This window comes from Corvus brachyrhynchos, unplaced genomic scaffold (genome assembly GCF_000691975.1).
Source record: "Corvus brachyrhynchos isolate BGI_N302 unplaced genomic scaffold, ASM69197v1 scaffold61, whole genome shotgun sequence".
Classification (NCBI taxonomy): Eukaryota; Metazoa; Chordata; class Aves; order Passeriformes; family Corvidae; genus Corvus; species Corvus brachyrhynchos.
Genome location: NW_008236478.1, coordinates 3912875 through 3921244, shown reverse-complemented (window position 1 = coordinate 3921244; position 8370 = coordinate 3912875). Strand labels below are relative to the sequence as shown.

General features: G+C 41.8%; 1 protein-coding gene across 1 annotated transcript in view; it reads left to right on the top strand.

The window, feature by feature from the left end:
* Positions 1-7851: 7851 nt before the first annotated feature.
* ACTA2 (actin, alpha 2, smooth muscle, aorta) overlaps positions 7852-8370 on the top strand; it is a 10720-nt gene continuing 10201 nt past the window's right edge. The window contains exon 1 of the mRNA XM_008643786.2: positions 7852-7955. The gene's annotated coding sequence lies outside the window, so the exon portion shown is untranslated. The remainder of the gene's footprint in view (positions 7956-8370) is intronic.

Sequence of the window (8370 nt, the reverse complement as noted above, 5' to 3'; positions counted from 1 at the left end):
TACAACAGTGTTTTGCAGCAGTGGAAGGACTTACTAAGCCTCCAACAATTACTAGCAAAGAACTGAAAGAAAGAGAAACTCGGGAAGTACTTACAGGACTGGCAACACGGTAGAAACTATAATTCTGAGACCTTTTCTTTATTTTAGTGATGTTACTGGCTTGCAAGGAGAACAGAAATAGATCAAAAAGCAGTTGAGTTTGCAGAAGTCTCCCACTGGCAGGTTAGAGGTGAGTCTTGACAGTTTTTATCCCCCATGAGACCAGTAGTACAACAATTGGTCCTGAAATGGGCTGGAATGAGGAAAAGCTTTACAGAATTCTTGAGTTTTTCCATGGTTTGGGAGGACAGTTATGTTTGTTTCAGAATTATGTATCTAAGTCTTCTTTACAGTTAGAAAAGGAAAAGAACTTGTTCTTTGGCCTGAAAGGGAATTTAAACAAACAGTTAAAGCTGGGCATGTAAAACACATTTAGTGGAAGAGGAAAAGAAAACCCCAAGTTTGATTGGAAAATGCTTTTACACTTTCAGAGAACCAACCAAGTTATTGAACAAAAATAGCATGTTATCTGTACTTTTCCATAGTTCTTACAACTGCCTGTAAGAAAGAGGAAGAGGAAACTACCTTATGTAACTGTGTCTGCAAAGCAAGGACCAAAAGCCTGCCTGCTTTAGTGTTCTTGTGAGCCTTTTGCATCATTTGGAGAGCAGTTTATAAACTGAATATGCTAGAGCATGAGACACAGCTGTGTGCTAAATGACCAGCCATCACCAGCTGTCAGTATCCTGGGGCACCACACTTTGTAAGGGGAGGGTCTTCCAGGCCCAAGCAGCAGCCAGGATGAGTGCAGGAAGGTGTGACAGAGCAGGCTGAGACTGCACATGGGGCAGAGGAGAGCACCAGTGAAGTCCTGTCCTTCCTGCAAGCTGCAGTGAGTTAGGCACCACGTCCCTGGGTGTGTTTTCATTTGCCAAAATGACACTCAGCAAAAGTACTGTGGGGGGATGGGGTAGGAATCCTTCTGCACAGGTCACACAGGCAAAGAGCCTTCTCAAGGCTTCCTACTATAAACAGATTCTGTTGGGGAGGAGTCTGTTTTATCTTAGATCTGTAATGTAGGTTGTGGCAAGTTATAAAAATACATACACACACACATTTTGTCTGTGACATTTTTCTGTAACTTATGTTATTGTTCAGATCACTGATAAAGGCATGAAGGTGTGTAGCCAGTGGTGGGTCCCACAGAATTCCACCCACTCAGCCGTGATTTCCCTGCACTGTTGTGCTGTAAGACTTCAGCTTCAGAGGCAGTTCTCATGCTACTCTGCATAGGTTGGATCTGCAGTTGGATTTTTTTAATGTTTTAGAATGTAAAAGGGATTCAGATGGCTTTTACAACTATGTTTATAATATTTCTTAAAAAAGTTTACAAGAAGTTGTTTTTATACAGCCTTATTCTCAAAGTTTATTATATTGTCTCTTATTTTTTATCATTTGAGTTCTGTCTTGGCAGCTGTGGTAGGTTGACTTAGAGTGGTGTGTTCATCTGGCAAGTTTGTAATTAGCTACTTCTTGTCATTACATGCTTGAAATTTTTGTAAGACTGCCTTTCTTCCTGGGGAAAACCCCTCAAGCATTTTTAAGGGCTAATGAAAGTAAGTGTTGATTGTTCTGGAAGCACTTTGGCCTATTCTTTCTAACACCTGTGTGGATGCAGGCTAGTCATGCCTGCTGCAATGTCCATGCCCAACTTTATTGATGGCTCTTTTAGCATCCTCTTGCAGTGGAGTTCAAATCAAAAAAGTCCCAAACAGTTTTGCAAACTTTCAATTTGACTTCTGACTTTTTTTCTGGTACAGAAAATGCATGTGTACTAAATATGTTTGCATTTGCCACATTTTTTACTTTTGCATGTAACTGCATGCACTTTCATATAATGGCATGCCAATTCCAAAAGTAGGTTTCCTTTTTCTTCAAAAGTATTTTTAAAAGTATGTGTTCATTTTAGCCACAAAGGTGGTAGATTTCCCCTTGTATATTTTGTACATTTTTTGGTTTATTGCCATGTAACACTCATTCCTTCACTGTTATTTAGTGGCTCTTGTGTAAGTTTAAAAAAAAAAAGTTTAGCTGTGCTCTCAGCTGTTTGTCACAACTGTGCTGAGTGACTCATACAGAAGACAAGGAAGTTGCAGTGGGGCCACATCTCCTTGTCCTGCCCTGCATTGACACTTAACATTTGAGTGCTCCAAATCCAGTGCCAGGACAAAGGAATGGAGGCCAGGGCTGGGCCTTTGGGAGAGGCAGGTGCCGGCTTGGTAACATTCATGGTGAGAGTGATTCCACAGTTTGCCATCATCTAGAGCCAAAAAGTGAAACTCTGGCATTACAGCAAATTATTAAATTGGCTAGTGTAAGAAATTACCTTGTAGAGGTCCTTTTGCTCATGGTTTGCCAGAGAGCCAGCCATGCTGGCTCCTACAGGAGTTAAGCTGTGATATAACCAAGCATTCAGAATCCATGTGTTTAATCTGTAAGTAATAACTCCGTGAAACTCACTTCCAGCGAGTTTCTCTCATGGGAACTCTCCATTTTCTTACTGTGTGCAAGCTCACCTGGCAATCTTGCTCTTGGTGAGATAATAACAGGACAATCACTTGTGAAAACGTGGGGGGAGCTGCTCTGCTTGTTGCTGTCAGTCTGGGAATGTGTTGGCTGGGGAGCTGGGGAGTCATTGTGGAGGAAGGACCCCTGTGCTCTGCCTGTCCCACACAACTCCCATTCCTTGGGAGTGCAGGACTTGTTTTCCACAGTGATGGGGTGGGAAGATGTCATTTACATTTTGACAAGTTTGGATAGCATGTTACTGCTGAGGTTCTAATCATCTAGGGCAACCTGGCTCTTGAGAGATGTTCCAATGGGGCTTTCAGATACCTCCTCTCAGGCTGCATTTACAAGAGATGCTGCTGCAATTTCCTGCATGAGGATAAGCAAACTCTAGGTGCTGCTGGTTGTGTTTGCACACAGTGGGTCAGAGCTCTGCCCTGGCCAGCGGCCTGAGGACTTATTCAGGATCTCTGCTGGATTTTCAGCTCTTGGTATAGACAGTATTCCTTTGACTATGCTTCTGATATATTTGATGTTTTCTTTGTAACATCAGGCTTTTCTACACCAGTTGGAGTGTGAGCTATGGGTGATGCCTCACAGAAAAAATGAAGAGCTCATTTCTACAAAAAAAAAAAAAAATCGTGAAGGGCATTCAAAACTATGTATTTAAACTGGGCAAATTTATGGAGGAAAAAGGTGAAATATATCTGCATCTATTATGCATGAGGATATGGGTACATACTCCTGTCTCAACAATTCCTTCTGCTGTACATAAGGAAGCAGAAAGGATATAGGAAGAAAATTACCACTGGAAGCATCCCATTTCTTTCCGAGCATCTGCTATCAGGCAATCTCAGAGACAGGATGCTGAGCTATATGGATATCAGCCTGACCCTGCAGGACTTGTGCTTATGTTCTGTTTATTTATCTAAGGATGATGGGGGAGACATTATCTCATTTTTACTTTGAATATGTTCCTTTGATTTTGAATGAAGGATAATTTTACCACATTCCCATGGAGGAAGATACCTTGTCAAGAAGATGAAGGAAGGTTGTGGGTTAATATTCTTCATCAGCCTACTTCAGAGGCCCAGGCCCAGCTGGCAAACACTGTCTCCTCTAGCTCTTGAAGAGCACTGACAAAACTATTTTCCAAACTTTGTAGGTTCAAAATTGCTATATTTGAAAATTATTAGAGCAATTTTGTCTTAGTTGTTAGAGAGAGACCAGTGCAAGAGCCTGACAATCATGGAGAAAGCTAATCTATGGGTCTGACAGTTTATGGTTAACCTGACACTTTACAGATGCTTACTGTGTGACAGCTGCAATGAATCAGGCTATTAGAGTGACTTTCTGCTCCTAAAGCTTATTTATTCCTGTCTTTCTCAAAATAGGGGATAGGGATGTGTAAAGCCTATCAATGAGATAGAGGAGAGGGCCTGAAGCCAGACAAACCAAAACATTTAGAGATTCTGCTAATGTTACGAAGATGAAAGGAATCCCCAAATAAAAAGGAGCCAGAGACATATTTAGCAGGGCCTCATTCCTAAACAGCCAATTGGATGGAGGCAGGAAGGTCTCCACGCACATCTCAGAAGTTGTTTTCCCTTATAAAGTAAAGCAAAGGGATTACTCTATTCACAGTCTTCTATAGACTGGGATAAGCCTGCAGCTTCTGTCCTCCTTTACCAAAAAAGTATGGCATCTACACACTGGTGCTGGGCCTCTGTGCTGGCATTCTTCAGGCCAGCTGGAGCCCATTTTCTAGGCACGGTTGGCTCTCCTGCTGTTGTCGAGTCACAGGCACATTTTATGTCCCTATGGCAATCCACACAGGTTACTGAAAAGGAAGAACTTAAGGAAGGTGTAGCTAAGAGTTTCGACTGATACATTGAAAGATGCTTCAAGTCAATAGGAGAGTTCCCAATGTAAATTGGAGCTTTGCTAGTATCTCTATTAAGAGATTGGGGGAAAGATACTAAAGAGAGAGACAAAACTCGTTCTTCCTCTTCTTTTTCTTTCTGTGATTGTACTCCAGACTGTGATGCAGACTGCAAAAGGGTTTAGCATGGAAAACCAAAGAAGTTCTCCGGGGAAATTAAATAAAAACCATAGATTATGGCTATGGATACAAAGAAAGAAAAGGAACCTTGGGGTATAGACACAGCAGGCAAATTGTGCTGTGTAGATTCTGTACATGAATCTACATGATGAGTGGGATAAGGATTTACAGACAGGCAGCAGAAACTGGTGCTGGAAGTGGCCTCCAGAGGGAAAGCTAAACTATCTTCAGGAATGGTGTTATGTTCTTTTTCTTGAAAAACAAACAAACAAACAAAAATAAACAAAAAATCCAAAGCCCCACACCACATATATATATTTGGGCCAAGCTCTTATTTGTCCATAGCTGCAGAGGAGGGTTCGGAGATTTGATCCCCAGCATTTAGTCTTGATTCTCAGAAGACTTTTTCTATTCAGCTCTCTTTAGGTTTTCATTCATGTCTCATGGTGAGTCCATTCTTCCCTCTCCCCCTGCCCCTCTGTCAATGACCTAAGTTACTGAGAAGAAAGGTGTAAGCCACTAATGTAATCTTTTCCACGTGTGCTTTTATGTATAGAAATATCTGTGTGATCATAACTTCAGCATGGAGTCACTAAAAAGAAAATAAATTCATTTATTCTATAACGTCCCTGGATCTGGACTGACCTAATTTCCTTGTATAGTTCACCTGTTTGCCTTCCTTCCTTCCTGCCCCAGCACTTTCCATAACGTCCCACTGCAGAGACGAGCTGCCTGCTGAGCGCTGCTCTTCATTGTGCCCTGGAGCTGTGGCTGGGCAGCACCTCTGCATTTTCCCTGTGCTGTTGCTGTGTATCCATTCACTCCTGCTCAGTCAGCCTCTGGGCTTATTTCTTCCTTCTAGTCTGCCTATGCCTGTCTCTAACAATACTCTTCATATGGCAGGTCCTTCCAAACAACTGGGGTTTACTCTGTATCTCCATATCCACTGCTACCCGCTTGGAGTGAGACTCTGTGAGCCGCATCTTTTTCATGAGCACCCTGAAATCTTTGGTGCCCACTACAGGGAAGGAGATGTGTGATCTGCACCCAAATAACCATTCCTCAAAGCAGCCATGGGTCTGCTGCTGCTGTCATTGCTGCCAGCAGTAATTGTGGTATGCACCAGGATAAGGTTACAGGTATCATGGTGGAGCTTAACAGAGGTACAAGTCTCTGGTATCTGTGTGGCCACTGTCTCCTTTATGTTCACAGAGGCCTCTTGTAGAAAACTGTTGCCTATATTTCTAGCTATGCTGAGCACTGTGGATGATGCACCAGTTCTACTGGAGGGTTGTTTACTTGGCTCTGCAATCTCACATGTGCGGTACCCACCATAGCACAATCACCACTAAGTTTTTTTGTGAGTGTGAACTTCTGCTCAGTAAGGCAGAAAGTTTGGATTCTTCTGAATCTTTCTCCCGGTCTGGGTATTTTCAAGGTATTTCAAGGGCGATGTTTCTGAAAACCTTGGAGCGTGTTTCTTCTGATCTAGAAGGTAATTGATGTTTGTATTGAAATCAGACATGATACTGCATTGAAGGGTTCTGCTGTGCGAAATTCCCCTTCCCCTCGACCAAGGTTCCCTGATCTAATACCATATGTTCTATATGAGGCATGTAAGTTTTCTTGGCTATGTTACTGAGTGTTGTTTAAAAACAAAGAATTTGGGTTTGGCTGTCCTTTGAATGTCAGTTGGAGATATGCAAAAAAGGGCCTGTTTAGATCCTCAGCTTTGAGTTGCTTACCTCAGTGGGTATTTTATTTTCCTTTTTCCCCCCCTTTTTCCTTTTTTTTTTTTTTAATATCTGTGTCTTTCACCCTGATGATGGAAGTTAAATAATAAATAGCTTTTGCACAGCTCACGTTCCACCACTTGTTAGCTTCTGTTTCTGACTCTCCAAGGCAGTCGCATTCCTTAAAAGTTCCTTTCCTTAAAAGTTAAATTCCTGTTGGTGTTCAATCCATAATTCTGCCTATTTGTTATCTCTACTAGTAGCTTATTCCTTAAATTTTCACATCAGAAAAACTTTCACTGTGGTTTTCTGGGAGGTTTTCTTGCATGAAAACTACTCAGGCAGCAAGCACTCCATAAACAAACGCACAATGCCTCTCCCTGTTGTAACAAGGCTTGCAAAGCAAGGCTCTCACTTGGATTCTCACATCTCTCTTGGCTTGTATGCTTGGAGCACTTTTGAATTTGTAAGGTTTAATACTGGAGTTAAGAGATGCTGTTTCTGGTATTTTGTACAAACTTGATGACAAAATATTGCTGGCTGTGATAGGGCTGCTTCACTAGAATTTGTCTGTCCAGAGAACAGTTGGCTACAGCTGTAGAAATCCAGGCCTGTGCTGAAAATAACTTGTACAGTGTGACCTGTTCCTTTATTTGCTAAAAACATGTTCAGTGGAAAAGATAGCTGGGGTTATAAAATTCAACAACTGTATTATGAGCAATTTGGGATGTGAGTTTATGACAGTCCAGGCTTGTGGCCATCAGTAGAGCAGCACTAGGGCAAATTTGGGCCACAGGTCCTAGGGTTGGAAAATAAGCTTTCAGAGAAACAGAATGAGTTCTAACCCACCACAGTCCAAAGGGGATCATAACAACCTTTCAACTGAACTTTTTCACAACCTTCAGAGACTTCTCTGTGAACCTTGTACAACAGCAGGTACTTTTTTTACTACCTTTAAGCCTGTGGGCAATATTTAGTATACAAACCAAATGCTAAGCTTTTAAAGAGACTTTGTAGGAAAATTGAGCAGCTGTTTAGCTGGCCAGAAATATTTATTCATTGTTTTTATCAAAAACTTTAATGGCAGCAAGGTGTTTCTTTAAAAAGACCTCCCCTGTTATAAACGACTGCTCTTCCAATATCTATTCTGCTTCTTGGATGTTACTGTGGAGTCCTGGACCTCTCTTGTTTGAGCACATGGTCCTTCTGCCAGAGGGTATCTATTGTGGGCACATTCTCTCTGTATTTTAGCAACTCTCCTGAAGTTTTAAAGTGTTTATCTTACTCAGCTGAAAGTCTCCTCCTGTTTCATGAGCTCTGCACTGGAATGCAGTGGAAGAGACCCAGGGCCTGTGGCCACCCAGATTAGAGTTTTTTGTATTAAGGTCCCTATATGGTTTTGTTAGAGACTTCAGCTCTGTCTCTGTCTGTCTCTGCTCCTTGTTTGGGAGGCTAGTGGGAGGAGAAGAGCTGAAGGGGCTATATAACCTCTGAGGTTTCAGATACAGAGTGTACCACCCTAGAGCAGCCATCCCCAGCCAAGCACTGTCAGGGTAAGTGGCACGGAACCAATGGCATGATTTACAGATTGCTGGAGGATTTCAATTAAATAATGTCAAGTGGAAGCTATTCAGGAGGATGTACTGCTGTGCTGTAGTTTGCTTAAGAAACTTACTACAACTGAGTTGATAAAATACTTGTAGTATTTATACTGAGTTGCCTTTATTTTATATTTTGAAAGGAAAAGAAAAATTCTACCCTAATAATTTTGCTGCTTCTACCAGCACTTCAGCAACTGTATAAAGAAACGGTTTGGGTAATGTCACTGCTGGAATTACAGCTATATTCTGGTTTAAATGAACCTGTGTGACATTGGGGTGTTAGTTTGGGACAGGGTTCCTGACGGAGTATGTAGCAGTGTTTCTTAGCAGATTTGCTTCAGTGATTTTAATCGAGTGTAAGGTGAAA